The sequence below is a fragment of the Rhinopithecus bieti genome, unplaced genomic scaffold (assembly GCF_001698545.2).
Source record: "Rhinopithecus bieti isolate Rb0 unplaced genomic scaffold, ASM169854v2 scaffold_26546, whole genome shotgun sequence".
NCBI classification, from domain to species: domain Eukaryota; kingdom Metazoa; phylum Chordata; class Mammalia; order Primates; family Cercopithecidae; genus Rhinopithecus; species Rhinopithecus bieti.
Genome location: NW_016812367.1, coordinates 1,512,238 through 1,535,378, shown reverse-complemented (window position 1 = coordinate 1,535,378; position 23,141 = coordinate 1,512,238). Strand labels below are relative to the sequence as shown.

General features: G+C 50.9%; 1 protein-coding gene across 4 annotated transcripts in view; it reads left to right on the top strand.

Annotated features, from left to right (window-relative positions):
- Nucleotides 1-23,141, top strand: part of ZNF346 (zinc finger protein 346) — a 75,720-nt gene that overhangs the window by 52,298 nt on the left and 281 nt on the right. For 2 of the 4 annotated variants that reach the window (XM_017896090.1, XM_017896086.1), the window contains exon 8: nucleotides 13,329-15,126. The exons of 1 other annotated variant lie outside the window; for it this stretch is intronic. The gene's annotated coding sequence lies outside the window, so the exon portion shown is untranslated. Of the gene's footprint in view, nucleotides 1-3,679; nucleotides 4,364-13,328; nucleotides 15,127-23,141 lie in introns of those variants that run through there. One more of the 4 variants, XM_017896087.1, reaches the window with a different exon arrangement.

The window sequence follows — 23,141 nt, the reverse complement described above, 5'->3', positions numbered from 1 at the left end:
CTTGCCCTTGGGGGTTCACGCACGGTCAAAGATTATGATGACGATGATAAGAATGCCCAGGATGAGGAGCTGACTCAGCCAAGGGTATGAAAAAGCTGGAGAGGTTGGGAAGCTAGCATTTGATCTGCGTAACAACCTTTGATCTAAGAGTTGATATTCCATATAGAGAAGGAGGCCAGGCATGGTGGCTCACACCTGTAACCCCAGCACTTTGGGAGGCCGAGGCGGGTGGATCACTTGAGCCAGGAGTTCAAGACCATTCTGGCTAACACGGTGAAACCCTGTCTCTACTAAAAATGCAGAAAAATTAGCCGGGCGTGGTGGCAGGTGCCTATAGTCCCAGCTACCTGGGAGGCTGAGGTGGGAGAATGGTGTGAACCCAGGGGGCGGAGCTTGCAGTGAGCCGAGATCACGCCACTGCACTCCAGCCTGGGCTACAGAGGGAGATTCCGTCTCAAAAAAAAAAAGAAAGCCAAACCAAAGCGATTAGCTAAAAAAGTGAATGTATTGATTCACTTAATGAAAAATCCACATACAGTGATAGCTGGACCCGTACTCGGAGATGGTCTCATCAGGAAGAATTTTCTGTCCTCCTGCTTTCCTCTGTGTGCCCTCTGTCAGGCAAGCTCTCTCCAAGAGATGCCAAGGTGGCCACCAGCAGCCCCAGGCTTCTCTCCTGATACGTTAAGAACAACAGTGGAAAGAACACCTTTCTCCACTAGTTCCAACAAAATATCTGGGATTGCCTCAACTGCTTTAGTCCTGTTCTCATCCCTGAATTAATCATTGTGGGTAGGGGAAAAGGCACTCTGATTTGGGGCCTGGGTCATGTGCCTAAAGCTGAGTCAACTGCACCTAAAACATATTGAGAGAGGAAGTGACGCAGCCCCAAAAGAAGAAAGTTGTAGGGCTGTTTCCAGATTGAAGGGGAATGGATGCAGGGGGAAGAGGGGACAAAAACAACTGTGCACCATACCCAGAAATTGTTTAACTGTTTCCTTTTTTTTCCAAACTTTTTTAGGTACACCACACATTCAGTAATGTGCACCAATTTTAGGCTTCAATTTGATGAATCCTAACTTATATGTATACATTGGGGCAGTCACCCTCCAGATCAAGATACAAAACATTGCCAGGTCCCCAAAACATTCCCTCATTTCCCCTCCTAGTCAGTGTCCCCCAGAAGTAACCACTATTTTGACTTCTATCATTGTAGATTAGTTTTGCTTGCTCTTGAGTTTTACAAAATGGAATCATACATTTTGCACAATATTAGTTTGTGGAATTCACCCACATTACTGTATGTCTCAGAAGTTCAGTTTTTTTTTCAGCCAGGCACAGTAGCTCATGCCTGTAATCCCAGCACTTTGGGAGGCCAAGGTGGGCACATCACTTGAGGTCAGGAGTTCGAGACCAGCCTAGCCAACATGGTGAAATCCTGTCTCTACTAAAAATACAAAAATTAGCCAGTCGTGGTGGTGGCACATGCCTATAATCCCAGCTGCTCAGGAGGCTGAGGCAGGAGAATCGCTTGAACCCGGGAGGCAGAGGTTGCAAGTGAGCTGAGATCACGCCACTGCACTCCAGCCTAGGTGACGTAATAAGACTCTGTCTCAAAAAAAAAAAAAAAAAGTTGAATTTTTTCGTGCTGTGTAGTGGTCCTTTATTTGAATATAGCACAATTTAGCCATCCTACTTTTTTGTTTTTGTTTTTGAGACGTTCTCACTGTCGCCCAGGCTAGAATGCAGTGGTGCCATCAAGACTCACTGCAACCTCGACCTCCTGGGCTCAAGTGATCCTCCCACCTCAACCTCCCATGTAGCTGAGACTACAGGCACATGCCACCACACCAGCTAATATTTTCTATTTTTTGTAGAGATGGAGTCTCACTCTGTTGCCCAGGCTGGTCTTGAATTCCTGGGCTCAAGTGATCCTCCCGCCTCAGCCCCCCAAGTAGCTGGGACTACAGGCACATGCCACCATGCCTGCTAGTTTTTCGTGTTTTTTGTAGAGATGGGGTCTCACTGTGTTGCCCAGGCTGGTCTCAAACTCCTGGGCTCTAGCGATCCACCCACCTCAGCCTCCCAAAGTACTGGGATTACAAGCGTGAGCCACCACGCCTGGCCCAGCCATCCTGTTGAGGGACAATTGGGTTGTTTCTAGTTTGGGGGTATCATAAATAAAACTGCTATGAGGGATTTTGTACATGTTGCTTGGTACACATGTTCACTCATTGACTTAGGCGTGGGATCATAGAGTAGGCATACGTTTAGCTTGTCTAGACACTGCCAGACTGTTTTCCAAAGTGGCTCGATTGACTTACATCCTCACCGGCGAGCTCCACGTCTTGGTTAGCACTTGATGTTGTCAGTTTTTTTAATATTGGCCATTCTGGTGTATACAGCAGGCAAACATGAGAGGGAGCCCCTGCTCATGGCTCTAGTGCCTAGGGAGGGTCTCAGAGAGGCATCAGCTCTGGAGAGGTAGTCTAGTGTAGTGACGAAAACTCAGGTTCTAGGAAGCAAGCAGCTAAGGTTCGGATCCCAGCTCTGCCATCACAAACCTGCCTCAGGGTGGAACATTAGTACCTACCTCATAGGGTTATTGTGAGAATTAAAAGAATAGATAGATATGAAATAATTAATAGTGCCTTACACATGATAAATGCTATATAAATGGTAACTGCTGCTCTTTCTGTTGTTGACCTGAAGTAAACCCTGAGTCCCCCTGGAGCGGGGGTAAGGCCACAAGCAGATGGCATCTGACATAGCCCCATGTAATAAGATTGAGTGATTTATGAAATGCCAGAATCCTAATTCAATCTGACTGAGGCAGGGGGAAAAGTAGCATAGTGGCTACAAGTGATTCTTTACTGGGGTCCAGCGAAAAGTCACCCTCCACTACTGGGGAGCCCCTGCTTATCCCAGGCCCAGGGCTCTTTGGCCAGTGACACTACTCAGGTGTCACACCTGAGGGGAAGAAATGGAATCATGCATGAAATGGAACCAAGAGGCAGTGGAATCATGCTCTTAGCCCAGAGCTAGATGCAAAGCAGCTGTTTGACTATAACAACCCACCAGTGCAGACACATCTAGACATGTACCTATATAGCAGCCAATGAGGGATGGCATGAGGGACAATGGCCTGGGATTCAGGGGCCCTAAGTGTTGGTCTGAGCACTGCCACCAGATATATGTGACCCGAGGCCTTGATACTGTCTAGTGAAGTGGAAGTTAGAAGAAATCACAGTTCCCAGCTCAAATCCTAAAAGAAGTAGCAATGAACAGGTAGAGTTTCCTCCCAGAGCCCTAAGCCAGGTGTGGTGCACGTGCCTGTAATCCCAGCTGCTCAGGAGGCTGAGGCAGGAGGATCGCTTGAGCCCAGGAGTTCAAGTCCAGGCTGGACAACATAGTGGGAGCCTCTTAAAAAAAAAGAAGAAAGCCCTTCCCTCACAGCAGTCCCTGCCACATGAGCTGTCCCAACCCCCAAACCAGATGTTCTGATGAGCAGTCACTAATGTAAAATACAATAGGAAGAAAATTTTCTCCTTCTGACCATCCATCCACCTAACCTCACCTCTCTGCCCTTTGAAAAGCCCTATTACAGAGACAGGGCAGACGTGTCCCTGGCCTGGCTCTCCCAAGCTTACTGTTCATATATGCTGCTTCCTCTGTCTAGGAATGTCAAAACGCTGAAGAAACCTTACAGTTCTGTAAATGGTCAGCTCTACAGCACAATGACCCCACTAGCCACTAGGTGGAGTCCGCTTCTTTTTTCTGGCAAGGTAGACCAGCCCTGGGACTTGACTGTTTGATTTAATGGGAAGAGAACAGGGTGACTTCAAGAGTCCCTGTATTTCCTATTTCAGTTAACCCTAAGGACAACTGGAGAAGACTTGATTTCACAGGAGAAAGTCAGGGACAAAGTCTTGCAGACCTTATACAACCAAGAAGTAGCCTTGGAGAGAGATTTGATCTTAGCATATCTGCTCACTCCCAAGGCCGATTTCCTGTTCCTTCAGGACATTTCCCTCAGGAGGCTCTATTTGAGGGCTGTAACTCAGTCACCTGTCTAGGAGTACACCTGATGTCAAGCCAGCTCCACAGCCCTTCTTTTCCTTTTCTCCTTTGGGTGACAAACCTGCTCCATTCTCAGACTCTGTGGTTCCGAGGGACTGACCCTGCTCCCTGATTCCAGGAGTGAGCCTGTGACCCACCTGAGTAATCACAGTCATAGTCTTCAGCTGTTAGTGTCCAGCATGTAAGGACAGCCTGCTTCAGAACTAAGCCAACACAGAGGAGGCTGAGCTCCGTGGCTCCCACCTGTAACCCTAGCATTTGGGAAGCCAAGGCAGGCAGATCGCTTGAAGCCAGGAGTTCAAGACCAGCCTGGCCAACATGGTGAAACCCGGTCTCTACTACAAATACAAAAATTAGCCAGGCATGGTGGCATATGTCTGTAGTTCCAGCTACTCGGGAGGCTGAGGCAGGAGTATTGCTTGAACCTGGGAGGCGGAGGTTGCAGTGAGCCGAGGTCACACCACTGCACTCCAGATGAGAAGAGACTCATTTCTGATGACTATCTGGATCCAGCTATGCCTGAAGCTAATACCCCCAGGACTTTCTAGTTTTGACTTTTCCTTAAGTCAGCTGGAGTTGAGTTTCTATCACTTGCGACCAAGATTCTGCCTAATACTTGCTCCAACTCACCTTGTCAACCTAGGTACCTCCATTCATCCAGAGATCACTGGCCCCCAAGGCCAGGTTGGCTGCCCTTTGTGCTCCCAGATGCCGTGTGTTCCCCTCTAGCATAGCCCTTAATATGCTATGTGACGGTGATCTAATTCCCTGTCTCTTCTTTTAGACTAGAGGCTGCTTGAGGGCAGGAATTGGGTCTAGAAATTGCTTGAGGGCAGGAATTGGGTCTTATGATACTGCATCCCTGGTCCCTAGCATAGGACTGTGGTTATGTTTTAATAACTGCTTAGTGATTGAATATGTTAATGAATAAATGAATAAAAATGGGTATGGTCTGGTCGGGACCCTTGCTGGGATTTCACAGGAAAGACATTTATTTTGTTTGTTTTTTGAAACAGAGTCTCACTCTGTTACACAGGCTGGAATGCAGGTGCAAACACAGCTCATTGCAGCCTCGACCTCCCTGACTCAAGTGATCCTCCCACCTCAGCCTCCCGAGTAGCTGGGACTACAGGTGCACACCACCACACCCAGCTAATTATCTTATTTTTTGTAGACACAGGGTCCCACTGTGTTGCCCAGGCTGATCTTCAACTCCTGAGCTCAAACGATCCTCCCATCTCGGCCTACCAGAGTGCTGGGATTGCAGACATGAGCCACCACACCTGGCCAGAAAGACTTATTGAGGGAGATGATCCTCTAGTGGTCATGAAGGTCAAAGTAGCCAGGTTGCTGGGGTGAGAGGAGGGTTAGTGAAAGGAACTAGAAGAGGCGAGTTGTGGCGCATAGTTGATTCTTTCAATCATGGCCTCCCATGAATCATTGCCTCCCTGTGCCTGTGTCCTTTTGCAATGTGACTTTATCATTGCTCCCGTCAAGATGGGCGGGGGAGTGCATTTCCCAGTCTCTTGAATCTGAACTAGTCTTGTGAGTTACTTTGGTTTTTTTGTTTTTTTTTTTTTTTTTGAGGCGGAGTCTCGCTCTGTCGCCCGGCCTGGAGTGCAGTGGCCAGATCTCAGCTCACTGCAAGCTCCGCCTCCCGGGTTTACGCCATTCTCCTGCCTCAGCCTCCCGAGTAGCTGGGACTACAGGTGCCCACCACCTCGCCCGGCTAGTTTTGTATTTTAGTAGAGACGGGGTTTCACCGTGTTAGCCAGGATGGTCTCGATCTCCTGACCTCGTGATCCGCCCGTCTCGGCCTCCCAAAGTGCTGGGATTACAGGCTTGAGCCACCACGCCCGGCCGGTGAGTTACTTTGATCAGAGAATTCAGTGACATGACTGTACGACTTCCAACGTTAGGACTTAAGTGCCTGTGCAGCTTCCTGACACTGTGAAAGGAAGTTTGGGCTAGACCGTGTGGCGACGACAGACCAGATGCCAACAACAAACTCCATGCATGTGAGGGAGGACATCCCAGACCCTCTAGCATAGCCAATCCACAGCGTAATCAGAACTGCCACCTGAGCCCAGCTAATCACAGGATTGTGAGAAATAATACATTGTTTTAAATAATTAAGTTTAGGAACAGTGTCACTCACAGAATCACTAGGTATAATAATCAGAAGCTTCCTGGTGTCTGTTTACCCTTCTTCCTATAACAAGCTTTTCTTTGAAGAACCCCACCCTCAGCTTATGTAGTCTAGGTGGGGAAGACCTCCACTCTCCTGGCTTTTGCCAGAACAATTGAGAAGTTGCCAAGTGGGAATGTCTTGAGCCCAGAGCTGTTAGTGGCCTTCTTTGTCACTTCTTAGGGAACACCTGCCATAGAGAAGAAGACAGAAGAGAGACTGAGTTTTGCCCATACTATTGGGAACCAGGATCAAGCTGTTTCTGAAGCCTGATTCATACCAGGACTTAGAGTCATGCTCCTGGAGCCCTAGCTACTCAGGAGATGGAGGCAGGAGGATTTCTTAGGCCCAGGAGTTCAAATCCAGCCTGGGCAACACAACAAGACTTCATCTCTTTAAAAACAAAAGTGCATGAGCCAGTACATTTACTATTTTGTGTAAGCAGATTTGATTTTTGAGTATCTGTGTCTTGCAACCGAACAAAAATGTTCCCTGAGAGTCAGAAACATTGATAGGGGCTGAGCAGCTCCAGGGCAGAGGGCAGTTAGGGTCAGACAGAGGAGGGATTCCCAGCCGGGCACAGTGGCTCACGCCTGTAATCCCAGCACTTTGGGAGGCCGAAGTGAGCAGATCACGAGGTCAGGAGATCGAGACCATCCTGGTTAACACGGTGAAACTCCGTCTCCACTAAAAAATACAAAAAAATTAGCCAGGCATAGTGGTGGGTGCCTGCAGTCCCAGCTACTCGGGAGGCTGAGGCGGAAGAATGGCGTGAACCTGGGAGGCGGAGCTTGCAGTGAGCCGAGATTGCGCCACCGCACTCCAGCCTGGGCGACAGAGCAAGACTCCATCTCAAAAAAAAAAAAAAAAAAAAGAGAAGGGATTCCCTAGAGAGTGAGGGAAACATAACTGATTTTTCCTCAGCCTCAACTATATGCCAGGACCCTGGACTAAGACCCACTTTCCCTAGCGGATTCCTGTGTACAAATGACCTGTAGCAGTTGTAACAAAGGGCTGCAAAGGAAAACAGCAGTGCAGCCAGAGTGTGTAGCAGGAGGCCAAAGCCCAGACTGCGGGTGGGCCAGGGAAGGTCTCCCTAAGGATGTGACATTTAAACTGAGTGATCCACCTGTGAGTGAGTGGTGGGTGGGAAGGTGGAGGTAAGGAATGTTCCAGGCAGAGGGAACAGCATGTGCCAAGGCTCTGAGGAGGAAAATGCTTGTCAACTCAAAGGAGGGAGAATGTGCTACAAGGTAAGGAGAGAGACTGCAAGACCAGGGCCCTCAAAACATATCAGCCAAGATTTTCAGCACTAAGCAACAGAAACAAGCTAGCTAGTTTAAGTTCATAGAACTACCAGCATTAAAGAAGTTGGCATGGCCGGGCGTGGTGGCTCACGCCTGTAATTCCAGCACTTTGGGAAGCCGAGGCGGGCGGATCACAAGGTCAGGAGATCGAGACCATCGTGGCTAACACAGTGAAACCCCGTCTCTACTAAAATACAAAAAATTAGCCGGGCATGGTGGTGCATGCCTGTAGTCCCAGCTACTCGGAGGCTGAGGCAGGAGAATGGCGTGAAGCCGGGAGGCGGAACTTGCAGTGAGCCGAGATCGCGCCACTGCACGCCAGCCTGGGCGACAAAGCGAGACTCCGTCTCAAAAAAAAAAAAAAAAAAACCAAAAAAAAAGAAGTTGGCTTAATACTTACAGATTTTTTTTTATGCTTAATACTTATATTAATACTTATAGATGGGCCAGGCGCGGTGGCTCATGCCTATAATACCAGCACTTTGGAAGGCTGAGGAGGGTGGATCGCCTGAGGTCAGGAGGTTGAGATCAGCCTGGCTAACATGGTGAAACCCTGTCTTTACTGAAAATAGCTGGCCATGGTGGTGCACACCTATAATCCCAGCTACTCGGGAGGCTGAGGCAGGAGAATCGCTTGAACCTGGGAGGCAGAGGTTGCAGTGAGCTGCAATTGTGCCACTGCACTCCAGCCTGGACAACAGAGTGAGACTCCATCTAAAAAAAAAAACTTGGCTGGGCGCGGTGGCTCAATCCTGTAATCCCAGCACTTTGGGAGGCCGAGACGGGCGGATCACGAGGTCAGGGGATCGAGACCATCCTGGCTAACACGGTGAAACCCCGTCTCTACTAAAAAAAATACAAAAAACTAGCCAGGCAAGGTGGCAGGCACCTATAGTCCCAGCTTTACTCGGGAGGCTGAGGCAGGAGAATGGCGTAAACTGGGGAGGCGGAGCTTGCAGTGAGCTGAGATCCGGCCACTGCACTCCAGCCTGGGCGACAGAGCGAGACTCCATCTCAACAACAACAAAAAAAACTTAAATACGGAGATGGGTGCAGTGGCTCATGCCTATAATTCTAGCACTTTGGGAGGCTGAGGCGGGTGGATCACCAGAGGTCAGAGGTTCAAGACCAGCCTGGCCAATATGGCAAAACCCCGTCTCGACTAAAACTACAAAAATTAGGTGGGCATGGTGGTGCACGCCTGTAATTCCAGCTACTCAGGAGGCTGAGGCAGGAGAATCACTTGAACCCAGGAGACAGAAGTTGTAGTGAGCTGAGATTGCACCACTGCACTCCAACCTGGGTGAGAGTGAGACTTTTGTCTCAAAAAAAACTTTATACATAGAGAAAACATTTTAAAGATTTTAAGAAGGAAAAAATATATAAAAGTGAGCTCAGGCTACGTGAGCAGGATCCTGCCTGTATCATACCACAGAGTAAGTATAAGAAGGATACCATTGTCCCCACCAACACTAAGCCCTGAACACTCCTGCCTGTGCCCTTAGCCCAGTCAGTCCAGACATGCATAAGGGTGCCCAGTACCACTGCTCTGTACCCCAGGAGTTCATTCTTTTTTTTTTTTTTTTTAGGACAGAATCTTGCTCTGTTGCCCAGGCTGGAGTGCAGTGGCACAATCTCGGCTCACTGCAACCTCTACCTCCCAGGTTCAAGCGATTCTCCTGCCTCAGCCCCCCTAGTAGCTGGGATTACAAGCATACGCCACCATGCCCGGCTAATTTTTGTATTTGTAGTAGAAATGGGGTTTCACCATGTTGGCCAGGCTGGTCGCAAACTCCTGACCTCAGGTGATCCACCCGCCTCAGCCTCCCAAAGTGCTGGAATTACAGATGTGAGCCACCGCGCCCAGCCCCAAGCTCATTCTTGTTACTGCATCCCCCACCAGGGAACATTTCTCCTGGGCCTCCCAAGCCTCTCAAGCCTCCCAAGCCACTCCTGGGCATCACTGGCTCTCTGAAGTGGATGCTGTTAACTGGCAGAAGCTGGGCTTTAGCTGGAAGAAAAACTGCAGTAGTAGTTACAGCGTTTTCAGCTTCTACCACGAGAGGTGATCTCTGCCACATGGGAGTACTCCTCAAAGCTAGAAACTAGGCCGGGCGCGGCCTAGTTCACTGCTCCCCACTCTGCTCCTTGGCTCAGAGACCAACCTGACCAACATGGAGAAACCTTGTCTTTACTAAAAATACAAAATTGGCCAGATGTGGTGGCACATGCCTGTAATCCCAGCTACTGAGGCAGGAGAATCGCTTGAACCCAGGCGGCGGAGGTCGCAGTGAGCTGAGATCGTGCCACTGCACGCCAGCCCGGGCCACAAGAGTGAAACTCTGTCTCAAAAAAAAAAGAAAGAAACTAAAGGTTCAGATGATAAACATTTCCTCTGCAGGATGTTTTAAGTCTTACAGCATTTGTAAAAGATGTCCACAAAAGCCGGGCACAGTGACGTGCACCCTACTCAGAAAGCTGAAGAAGAAGGATCACGTAGGCCCAGGAGTTCAAGTCTAGCCTGGGCACATAGTGAGACCCTGTCTCTAAAAAATAAAAATAAGGCCAGGTACAATGGCTTACACCTGTAATCCCAGCACTTTGGGTGACCAAGATGGAAGAACTGCTTGAGGCCACGAGTTTAAGACCAGCCCAGGCAATATTGTGAAACCTCCATCTCTACTAAAAACTTTAAAAAATTAGGCATGGTGATGCATCCCTAGGTGGTCCTAGCTACCTGGGAGGCAAAAAGATTGCTTGAGCCCAGGAATCAAGCCTGTAGGGAGCTATGGTTGTGCCACTGCACTCCAGCTTGGGTGACAGAGTAAGACGTCTTAAAAAATTTTTTTAATAAAAATAAAATACATCTACATTTTATAATACCCCTCCCTTCAAGAAGTCAAGTTTAATTTCTACCCTACATCCCCTAATACGGGCTGTAAGTAGCAACTCACTTTACTGATTGATTGATTGATTGGTTGATTGATTGATTGATTGATTGATTCAAGGTCTTGCTCTGTCCCCCAGGCTGGAGTGCATGGCACAATCATAGGTTACTGCAGCCTCGATCTCCTGGGCTCAAGCAGTCCGCCCACCTCAGCCTCCCAAGTAGCTGGAACTACAGGCACGCACCACCATGCCTGGCTAATTTTTTTTTTTTTTTTTTGAGATGGATTTTCGTTCTTGTCGCCCAGGCTAGAGTGCAGTGGTGCAATCTCGACTCACTGCAAACTCTGCCTCCCGGGTTCAAACGATTCTCCTGCCTCAGCCTCCCAATTAGCTGGAATTACAGGCACCCGCCACTACGCCCAGCTAATTTTTGTATTTTTAGTAGATACAGGATTTCACCAGGTTGACCAGGCTGATCTCGAATTCCTGACTTCGGGCGATCCACCCACCTCAGCCTCCCAAAGTGCTGGGATTACAGGCATGAGCCACCACGCCCAGCTGGCTAATATTTTTTATGAGGGTCTCACTCTGTTGCCCAGGCTGGTCTCAAACTCCTAGGCTCAAGGAATCCTCCTCGCTCGGCCTCCTGAAGTGCTGGGATTATAGGCGTGAACCACTGTGCCTGGCTGTGACTCACTCTTAACTAATAGAATAAGGCAGAAGTGACCAGAATCTGACTTCCGAGGGTAAGTTATACATGACATTTCAGCTTCAATATTTCTCTCTTGGATCACCAGCTCTGAGGGAAACCAGCTAACGTGTTGTGGGAACACTCAAGCAACCCTATCAAGAGGCTCTTGTTGAGAGAAATGTAGGTCTTCTACCAATGGCAAAGATTCTTTGGTTGAATAAATTTTACTCAGGCTTCTGAGCCTTCACCTAGGTCCATCTGTGCACTTCCTTGTAAAATCCAGTTTTAGCAAAGAACCTGCTAAGTCTAGTTTAGCAAGAACTGCCGCCCATCCTCGATATCTGATCAGGTTCCTCCTCCTCCACCATCCCCCAGGTGATGGCTGATGGACCTGTCTTCAGCAAGAATCCTGTTGGGTCAGTTTAGACAGAATCCCCTTACGCCCAATGTTTCCTCTTAGTCATTTTCCATTCACTGCTCCCCACTCTGCTCCTTGGCTCAGAATTCCCACTCGCCCATGCTGTATTCAGAATGGAGCCCAATCTCTCTCCCCCTCTGCAAGATCCCATTGCAGTGGTCCCTGTGACTATCTCAGTGGTCCTGAATAAAGTCTTCTTTACTGTGCTTTAATAAGTATCCTTGGGCCGGGCGTGGTGGCTCATGCCTGTTATCCCAGCAGTTTGGGAGGCTGAGGTGGGAGGATCATTTGAGGTCAGGAGTTTGAGACCAGCCTGGCCAACATAGTGAAACTCCGTCTCTACTAAAAATACAAAAATTACCTGGGCGTGGTGACAAGCGCCTGTAATCCCAGCTACTTGGGAGGCTGAGGCTGGAGAATCGCTTGAACCCAGGAGGTGGAGGTTGCAATGAGCCGAGATTGAGCCACTGCACTCCAGCCTGGGCAACAGAGCGAGACTCCATCTCAAAAAAAAAGAAAAGAAAAGGGAATGCCTGAGAGGAGTCCAGAAAGCTGAATGGCAGCTATCTGGTAGAATGGCTGGAAAGCAGGGAGGACAGATAGGCAGGACAGAGGAAGAACACTCAGCAACAAAGGCAGTGTGAGCAAAGACGCCACGGCGTGAGCCAGTCAGGCACGTTCTACCCGGAGCTCACTGCAGCTGCAAAACAGACCAGGTGTCTTGGGGGAGACTGGAGCTGGGACAGAAGAGAACAGCCGAGGTCAGTCCTAGAGGGCCCTAAATGTCAGGCTGAGGAGCTGGGGGTGCCAGTGAGTGGTGCGGGGAGAGTAGTTAAAGCTGAGGAGTGGCAGCACAGTGGCACATACCTGGAGTCCCAGCTAAGGGGGAGGCTGAGGCAGGAGGATCCTGTGAGCCTAGCAGTTGAAATCCCATCTGGCAATGTAACAAGACCCCGTCTCTAATAAAAATAAGCTGGCCGGGCCTAGTGGCTCCTGCCTGCAATCCCAAAGTCTGTAGCACTTGGGGAGGCCAAGGCAGGCAGATCACTTGAGACCAGGAGTTGGAGACTAGCCTGCCAACATGTGAAACCCATCTCTACTGAAAATAGAGAAATTAGCCAGGCGTGGTGGTGCACGCCTGTAATCCCAGGTACTTGGAAAGCTGAGGCAGGAGAATCGTTTGAACCCGGGAGACAGATTGCAGTGAGCCTAGATTGCGCCACTGCACTCCAGCCTGGGCGACAGTGTGAGACTCTGTCTCAAATAAATAAATAAATAAATAAATGATTTTAAAAAAAATAAAAGCTGAGGAGTGACTTGGTTAGATCCGTAGTTTAAAGAAGTCATTTTGGGGCCAGGCACGGTGGCTCACACCTGTAATCCCAGCACTTTGGGAGGCTGAGGCAGGTGGATCACCTGAGGTCAGGAGTTTGAGACCAGTCTGGCCAACATGGTGAAACTCTGTCTCTACTAAAAGTACAAAAAATTACCCAGCCATGGTGGTGCACACCTGTAATCTCAGCTACTCAGGAGGGTGAGGCAGCAGATTTGTTTGAACCTGGGAGGCGGAGGTTGCAGTGAGCCAAGATCGTGCCACTGCACTCCAGCCTGGGCGACAGAGTGAGACTCAAAAAAACAAAAAAAGTCATTTTGGCAACCAGTCACCACTTCTTTTTGATAGCCCCTGGTTTTGTTAGGGGTTAGGGGAAGCAAGGTGTTCAGCAAAATGAATATACTTCCTGGCTTCCTTTGCAGCTAGGGGTGGCCGTGTCACAGTCTGGCCAAGGAAATGAAATTGGGAGTTGCTGTGTGGAAACTCAACTCTCTGGAACTTCTTCCTTCCTCCTGCCTCTGCACAAATATGATGGCAGCAGCTGAGGCCACCATCTTGCGACCATGAGAGAAAAACCTGGAGAACAGATGTGTCCTCAGCCCTGACTTCAGACCAACCTACACCCACCTCTAGATGTGGGGGCTAAGTGAGAGAGGGATACACTGTTTCATTTAAGCCCTGGTCACTTACGTTTTCTGTTATTCCCACCCCAACAAAGCCCTACATGGTCCAGGAGGGCACCAGGCAAAGTAGAGAAGGGTACGAGTTTATTTCCTGCTTCCCTGGAGACCACCAATCTTCTCACTCTTCCAGCCCAGCCTCTGCCACTTGCCAGCTGTCGGCCCTCCTCCAAACAAATGTGCATGCCAACACCCAGTGGGTGTGAGGCTTGTAGGCCCAAGTCTAGAGAGAGCTGAGTCTGGCAAACCCTGAAAGCCTCTGTCTTAGCAAGCCAGGCCACAGGTCTGTAGTATCTGGGACCAGTGAATAAGGGGACCGGGGGTGCTACTGAGACTCTGAGAAGCCCCAGGAGTAGCCCAGGGTAGTTAGAACTGAGTGAGGTTAGCCAGGACTAACCTCACGCAGATCCCTCCTCCCCCGTTCCCCTCCCTCCACCTTGGTTTGGAAGCCTCCCCAAGAGCTCTCCCAGGCTGTCGTCAGCTGTAAACTCTGCCTCCACAAAAATGCCCTGGGCAACCTGCAACTCACAGCCCTGCTGTCCTCAGAGTATCAACTGGAGACAGATGTGCCCAGAATTGAGGATGGGTGGGAAATGAGGAGAAATGAGGGCTGAGGAGGGGTCATTCTCAGTCCCTCCCTCTCGGTCACAGGAGGGTGTTGCCCATGCTTTTGGGTGGGTCCCAGGCCCATAGCTGCAAATATTCATACTGGCTACTCTTTCGTGAGCAAGGGTATGTGCCAGGCATTGGCATTGTGCTTGACATACATCATCACACTGAGTCCTCACGGAAGATGTATTATTCCCATTTCACAGAAAATGAAACTGAGGCTTGAGGTTAAGCGATTTGTCCGTGACCACAAAGAGTTTTCAGGACTCAAACCCAGATCTGTCACTGGGCAAGGTGGCTCACTCCTGTAATTCCAGCCCTTTGGGAGACTGAGGCCGGTGGATCTCTTGTAGCCAGGAGTTCAAACCTGGCCCACATGGCAAAACCACATCTCTACTAAAAATACAAAAATTAGCTGGGCGTGGTGGCACGCGCCTGTAATCCCAGCTACTCAGGTGGCCGAGGCAGGAGAATTGCTTGAACCCAGGAGGTGGTGATTGCAGTGAGCCTAGATCGTGCCACTGCATTCCAGCCTGAGCGACAGAGTAAGACTCTATCTCCAAAAAAAACCCAGATCTGTTCGACTCTGACACCCAACCTTTAATCATTCGCTGTTGTCAATGTCACCTCCGTTTTGACCAGCCAAGCCAGACCTCCCTGGAGCCTGTGGAGAAACCAAGGTAGAAAAGGGTTGGAAAAGAAGGGTAAAATAGGCCAGGTGTGGTGGCTCACCCCTGTAATCGCAGCACTTTTGGAGGCCGAGACAGGCAGATTGCTTGAGCCCAGGAGTTGGAGACCAGCCTGGGCAACATAGTGAGACCCTGTTTCAACTTAAAAAAAAAATGGTAATGCACAATTGTCAGTTCTGAGCAGCCGGGTATGGTATGACCCTGTGTCTGCATTTTAAAATGTTCTCAAAATAAAACCTGTTTCAAAAAAAAAAAGAAGAGGACAAAGAAAATGAGGAGGAAAAAGAGGAAGAGGGAAGAAGGAGGAAAGAAGAGGAGGGGGAGGGCGAGGAAGAAGAGAAGGAGGGAGGGAGGGAGGGAGGGAGGAGAATAAATGAAGAAAGAGGCCAGGCGGGATGGCTCACGGCTGTAATCCCAGCACTTTGGGAGACCGAGGTGGGTGGATCACCTGAGGTCAGGAGTTTGAGGCCAGCCTGGGCAACATGATGAAACCCTGTCTCAACTAAAAATACAAAAATTAGCGAGGTGTGGTGGTGCATGCCCATAATCCCAGCTACTTGGGAGGCTGAGGCAGGAGAATCATTTGAACCCAGGAGGCAGAGGTTGTAGTGAGCTGAGATTGCGCCACTGCACTCCAGCCGGGGCAACAGGAGCAAAACTTCATCACAAAAAATAATAATAATAATAATGTAAAATAAATAAATGAAGAAAGACCAAGACTGGGTGGGGCTCAGTGGCTCATGCCTGTAATCCCAGCACTCTGGGAAGCCAAAGTGGGCAGATCACCTGAGGTCAGGAGTTCGAGCCCAGTCTGGCCAAGGTGGTGATTTTTGTCTTTACTAAAAAATACAAAAATCAACCAGGCATTGTGATGCGCGCCTGTAATCCCAGCTACTTGGGAGGCTGAGGCAGGAGAATTGCTTGAACCCGGCAGGCGGAAGTTGCAGTGAGCTGAGACTGTGCCACTGCACTCCATCCTGGGCGACAGAGCAAGACTCCATCTTGGGGGAAAAAAAAAAAGAACAAGACTGGGCCCAGAGTTGGGGCCAGGCCCAGGCTGGAGTGGGGCCTGGGCAGGGGCCGGGCCGGCTTTAGTGGCAGCCTTTCTGCACAAGAGCCCCAGTGTTCCCTGGGCCCGGCTGCCATCCAAGAGCAACATCGTTGGCACCAGGCAACGTCTGCCCTCTACCCCCCGACGACTCTGCCCCCAGGCAGGTGGGGGGTAAGACCTGGCCTCAGGAGACCCTCCTGGCCCAGCCCAGCATTCTAGAAGCACAGAGTCTGCAAACCCCTGCCTGGGGCCGGGTGTCTCCTCAGGACTGCTGGCTAAAAGGTCAAGGAGTGCAGTGCCCAGTCCCAGCCCCCACACCTCCCTCCACCACACACTCACCTTCAGGTGAATCTGTACCTTCCTGGGCCACAGTTAAGGATGGAGGCAGAAAGTATTTGATGCGGTAGCATCAATGATCCCATTCTGGAGAGTTATCCCGAGCACTCCATCTTTGCCCCCGAAGACGGGGGTTCAAGTTCCGCAGTTCACTTGCTAGATGACCTCAAAAAAGTAATTCCATCTCCCTGAGCTTGTTTCTTCACCTACAAGTCAGAGCTAAGGATTCCTATGCCATTTGGCTTGGTGGAAGAATTAAAGGATATAATGCCTGTACAACACCCAGCATAGTGCCTGGCACGTAACGGGAGTTCAAAAGTCAGGAACTCAGGAACAGGAACGCGTTCATTTCCCCCAACACTCCCAGGAAGAAAGAAGCTGGAGTAGCCGGGAGCCGTTGCTCATGCCTGTAATCCCAGCACTTTGGGAGGCCGAGACGGGTGGATCACCTGAGGTTGGGAGATTGAGACCAGCGTGGCCAACATAATGAAACCTTGTCTCAACTAAAAATACAAAAATTAGCAGGGCGTGGTGGCAGGCGCCTGTAGTCCTGGCTACTAGGGAGGCTGAGGCAGGAGACGCAGAAGAATTGCTTGAGCCTGGGATGCAGAGGTTGCAGTGAACAGAGATCACGCCACTGCTCTCCAGCCTGGGCAACAGAAGAAGAAGATGGAGCATGACTGTTTTCTGGGTGGAGAAACTGAGGCAGAGGCAAGTTAACAGCAGGATCTTAGGATGACAGGCTCTTGCCTCTGCTAAGCAAGCGTGTGTGTGTGTGTGTGTGTGTCTGAATGGTTGTTTTTTGTTTTTTGTTTTTGAGACGGAGTCTTGCTCTGTTTCCCAGGCTAGAGTGCAGTGGCGCGATCTCAGCTCACTGCAACCTCCACCTCCTGGGTTCAAGCGATTCTCCTGCCTCAGCCTCCCCAGGAGCTGGGATTACAGGTGCCCATCACCACACCTGACTAATTTTTGTATTTTTAGTAGAGATGGGGTTTCACCATGTTGGCCAGGCTGGTCTCAAACTCCTGACCTCAAGTGAGCTGCCTGCCTTGGCCTCCCAAAGTGCTGGGATTACAGGAGTGAGCCACTGCGCCCAGTTATATCTGAATGTCTTTGAGAAAGAGACTGCAAATGGGACTGGTGAAAGACTGCATGTCAGCAAGAGAGTGAGACAGTGTGAAAGGCTTAGGTGCTCTGCCTGACTGGCTCAGTTTATCTCCCAGGCTGTAATTGATTACTTACCTGTCTGTCCCCACCACAATATCAGCAGCCCCTTGAAAGGTAGACGTAGGGCCCAGGCCAGGTGAGGTGGCTCACATCTGTAATCCCAGCATTTGGGGAGACTGACATGGGCAGATCACTTGAGGTCAGGAGTTTGAGACTAGCCTGGCCAATATGGTGAAACCCTGTCTTTACTAAAAATATAAAAATTAGCCAGGTGTAGTAGCGCATGTTTGTAATCCCAGCTACTCAGGAGGCTGAGGCAAGAGAATCACTTAAACCTAGGAGGCAGAGGTTGCAGTGAGCTGAGATAGCACCACTGCACTCCAGCCTGGGCAACCGAGCAAGACTCTGTCTCAAAAAGAAAAATAAATAAATAAATAAATAAAGGTCCAATTCGGGGCTTTATCCCCAGGATTTAAAACAGTGGATGCCGGCCGGGCGCGGTGGCTCAAGCCTGTAATCCCAGCACTTTGGGAGGCCGAGACGGGCGGATCACGAGGTCAGGAGTTTGAGACCATCCTGGCTAACATGGTGAAACCCCGTCTCTACTGAAAATACAAAAGCTAGCCGGGCGAGGTGGTGGGCACCTGTAGTCCCAGCTACTGGGGAGGCTGAGGCAGGAGAATGGCGTAAACCCGGGAGGCGGAGCTTGCAGTGAGCTGAGATCCGGCCACTGCACTCCAGCCCGGGTGACAGAGCAGGACTCCGTCTCGAAAAAAAAAAAAAGAAAAAAAACAGTGGATGCCACATAATGAACCTTCAATAAATAATCATTCAAATGAATGAGCGAATGAGTGAATTACTTTGTGAGGGAGTGTCAGCCTCTGCCGAGGGTCAATGTGAAAGATCATGAGTGCGTGAGAGGAGGCAGACAAGGGATATAGGGAACCTATCCTAGGGACATCAGGGGGTTGCCGGTCTGAGGGATTTGCGCATCTCAAGAGAGGAGGAGGTTGCATGACCTGAGCTATGAAAACTTTTAGTTTGCCTTTGGCTCCGGTAAACTCAGGAAATGCCCGGGAAGGTGAATGAAAGTCATGTGGGGTCCAGCTCCAGCTGGCGGCTCACCCTGCTCCCCCCGCCCACAACCACATTCACAAGGGGAGCCAGCAGAGGGCCAGAGGCAGGGAGCTGAACCCCTCCAGCAGTCCGGGAGGTCTGGCAAGGTCCCCTCTACAGGCAGCTCCCAGAGCAAGGAGCCTCATCTATCCTGGGAGCTCCAGCAAGGCAGGACTCTAGAGAAGAGAACCGGGACAAACTGTTTTTAAAAGTTAACCAATCTTTTTTAAAAAAAATTATAATATACATATGTGTGTGTGTATATATTTTTTTATTTATTTTTTATTTTTATTTTTATTTTTTGAGACAGTCTCGCTCTGTCACCCAGGCTGGAGTGCAATGGCACGATCTTGACTCACTGCAACCTCCACCTCCTGGGTTCAAGCAATTCTCTGCCTCAGCCTCCCTAGTAGCTGAGATTACAGGTGCATACCACCATGCCTGGCTAATTTTTTTGTATTTTTAGTAGAGACGGGGTTTCACCATCTCGCCAGGTTGGTCTTGAACTCCTGACCTCGTGATCCAGCCACCTCGGCCTCCCAAAGTGCTGAGATTACAGGCGTGATCCACGGTGCCCGTTCTAATATATATATTTTAATGGAGACGAGATCTTGCTATGTTGCCCAGGCTGGCCTTGAACTGCTGAGTTCAAGCGATCCTCTCGACTCAACCTCCCACAGTGCTGGGATTACAGCCATGAGCCACCATGGCTGGCCCCAATTATTTTCTGATGTATCTTTGGGAGGAGACCATTCTTTTGCTTAAGAAGAAAAAGAAAAAAACAATTTTAAGTCGCTTTCATAGGCCTTATAGTTATGCAAAGATATGCCACTATCCCTTTGGGAGTGAGGGTGGAAAGAACTAGACTTGTCTGCATAACAGTGAGAAAGGAAGTTGCTTCTTAAGGCAGGGTCTACACTAGCTAGAGGGGACAACCAGGACCTGAGACTCAGACAGGGTCTCGCTCAGTAGCCTGTCGCCCAGGCTGCAGTGCAGTGGAGCGATCCTGGCTCACTGCTGCCTCAACTTCCTGAGCTCAAGCAATCCTCTGGCCTCAGCCTCCCGAGTAGCTGGGACCACAGGTGCACCCAGCCCATTTCCTTTCCTCTCAAGGTGCCTTACGAGAAGCAGAGGGCTTGAGATTCAGGTGAGGGATGGGCAGAGATCAGAGGCTGCCTGGCCTCCTAGTTTGGCCACAGTCTAGATGCTTAGGAGAGAAGTGCTTAAAGGTGAGGCAAACATGAGCCAGGTGGGCACGGAGCTATGGGGGAGCACCTACTGTACGCCAGACACTTGAACTCTAATGGTGAGGTCTGCGGGCACAGTTCCTCTATTGAAAAATAGAGACAGAGCAACTATGTTGCCAGGGCTGGCTTCAAACTCCTGAATTCAAGCGATCCTCCTGCCTCAGTCTCCTAGTAGCTAGAACTACAGGCACCTGTCATTGTGCCCGGCCATTCCACAGCTATTTACATAATTAACTGTTCAATTACAGTTCTGGTAAGTGTGCTGAAGAAATAACAGGTCCTAAATAATTAAATAACAGCTAGTATTACAAAGCAAGTGCTGCATGCCAGGCTTACACATACTGCTAACATGTCTACTTTTTGCAGCAACCTCTTGAAGGTGAGACTATCATTTGCCTGTTTCACTGAAAAGACAGTGAAGACCGAGGCCTTGTGTGATGGTGCTGAGAGCTGGGCCTATGACGTCCAGCCCTGTAGTCTGTGCTCTGAACCACTTCACTCTGTTTCTTTCTCCCTCCTCACAGTAGAGAAGTCATGTAAGAGGAGCTTGCAAGTCCGGAGGGCTTCCTGGAGGAAGTGAGCTGAGAATAATATAAAATTAACCAGACCAAAGGGCATTCCAGGAAGAGGGAATGGTACCTGAAACTGCCCAGGAGTAGCAGGGAGCCAGGAGGCGTGGGTCATGGCAATAATCTATGTATAAAGAGCTATGGGAAGCTATAGGAAAATTGAAGGGAGTGGCTGACACAGTCAGATTTGTGTTGTATCACTCCACAGGTTGCGCAGAGAACAAATGAGGGAGCAGAAGGAAGGGGTGCTCCTATCCACTGCACGGTACTGCGCAGAAGACAGGGGAGCCAGGCATTCCCTGAGGGGTGAAAAGCAAGCAGTAGAGCTGGGTAGTGGACTAGAACTTAGAAGCCTGGCCTGGAGCCTGGGTGGGGCGAAAGAAGCGGAGCCTGAATGGGGTGTTGTATAGGGGGTGTGTGTAGGGGTGTGTGTATAGGCTTGGGCGGGGTCCCTGGAGTGGGCTGACCGGGTCGGCGGCGGGTCTCCAGGTGGGCGGGGCCCTTGGCCACCTCCCCCGCCGGCCACACCTCTCTCCGGCTCGAGATGGTCCAGGAGGGGCGGGCCCGAGGGGGCGTGGCATGAGGTGGGCGGGCCCGAGGGCGGGAGGGGTGGGCCCGAGCAGGAGGGGCGGGTCCGAGGGGCGGGGCAGGAGGTGGGCCGCCAGCGGCCACGCCGCCGTCGCTGGTACATTCCTTGCTCCCGGCTGAGGAGCGCTTGGGCTGTCTGCGGACCCCGCCGGGTGCAGGGGTCGCGGCCGGCTGGAGCTGTGAGTGAGGCGGCAGAGGAGCCAGGTGAGGAGGAGGCAGGCGAGCAGGACCCTGTGCAGGGCGCGGAGTCACGCAGGCTCGAGGTGAGCCGGAACCCTTGCGGGCCCGGGCTGCGCTCCCAGCCGCCAGGGGGCGAGTGGCGGCGGGGTTGCGGGGACTGCCCCTCCCGGCGCAGGGGACCTGGGCGTCCGCCGGGCGGCAGGGGGTGGAGGGGGCAGTAAATCAGTAACCCGCAGTGCACAGAGGGCCTTTTGTCCCGCTCCGTCCAAAGAGCACCCTGGCCGCGGAGCTGGTTACTCATTGCCCACCGAGGCGGGGGCAGGCTGGCCCTGTGCAGCTACCCTCGGGACCCATTGATTCGCACCTCCCCCCAGGCTGGCCCGGCAAGGGTGGGGGAGGACAAGCGCGCTTGTCCCTGCGGCTGTCTTCGCGCCGGCGGCAGAGATGAGGGAGCTGAGGCCCCGAAAGTTTCAGTCACTTAGCGCCCGGGGGCCTCCACCGCAAGTGCGGGAGGCTGGAGGAGAACCCAGGACTGTCTGATGCCTAAGGCAGGCCCTCCGTTCCCACGTGTGGGATGGTCGGTCAGCGGCTACGGGTGACTCGACTACGGACTCTGATATCAGGGCAGCCTGGGGTAGGAATAAAATCCCCGGGCCTCCCCACCCACTCCCAGCCCAAGCTGTGTACCCAAAGAGCTGCCCTCCCTGCCAAGCCGAGCTTGGTAGGGAGTTTTACCAAGGAGGATCCGACCGGATTTGAGAGTTGAAGTGGGCTCAGAGACAGCAGTATCTGAGTCAAGTAGAGAAGAAGAATGGGGGGCACAGAGGGATGGGCAAGAGAGCATATGTGACCAGTTTTGAAAGCCAATGGCTTCAGCGCTCCTGAAGGGACAGACGGTGTGACCAAAGAGACAGGCAGCCGAAGAGAGGGAGCCCTAGGATGCTGAGCTGAATCCTGCTGGGCACAGGTAGCCATTAAGGGCTTACAAGCTGGGGGCATGACATGGCAGACTTGTAGTTTTTAAAAACTCTGCTGGAAGATGAAGGTTGAAGAGCCCAGGGAGAGAATGTTTCCAAAGGCCCATGCAAGAGATGGCCATGACCTGCCCTGAGTCGGGGCAGGGGAAGCCAGATGGACTGGAAGTGGAGTGGCAGTGACCAAGGGTAAGGAGGTGTGATAGGCTTCCCACACAGGGTAGATCCAAAGACACCAGTGCCACCCATAGGCCCCTAGGACTGCAGTGGTCACCGTATTCCTTTGTCCCAGCTGAGACTCAGTTCTGAGTGTTCTATTTTGGGGAACAGAGGCATCCTTGATAGCATTTGGAAGAGGATAGCCAGCTGGGGTGTGTGTACATCACAGCCTGACAGTAACATCACCCGAACCAGAGGTGACTGGCTGAGGGCAGACCCAGGGCAACAGGTGAACAGTTCTAGGGCCGAGCACAGGGAGAAGAACATTCCAACACTCTGTGGGCCCAGTGCCGATGCACGTTGTCTCTTTTATCCTCAAAACAGTCCTATGAGGATAACAACCCAGTGACAGAGACAAGGAATTACAAGTTGATGAGAGTCGGGATTTGAAGTTGGCTCTGGTGGATGGATAATTAGGGTCTGTATTCTTTACAAAACCGTGTGTACCTCAGATGGTTGGTGCATAACAAGCAGAGGTATTCAGGGATGCGGTCCTGCTTGCCACGGAAGGAGCTGCCTTGTCAGTTGTGAGCGCCCAGCTCTGGAAATGTCAGTAATGCTATAAGGAGTGGGGATTGGATCAGATAACATCCAGATGCTGAAGTTTGGCCTTGTATCATTTTTCACTTTGTTTTTTGGCTCTTCGGCAATCAATTCATTTATTCAGCAAAAAATAAATTACGTGTGCTGGGAGCATGCAGAAGATAGTCTCCGTTCTCTGCTTCCCTCCAAGAAAAGAATCCCAAAACTGCTTTCTGTGAACGTGTGCCAGGGTCCCAGCAGGACTCAAGGAGAGCAGGAAGCCCAGCC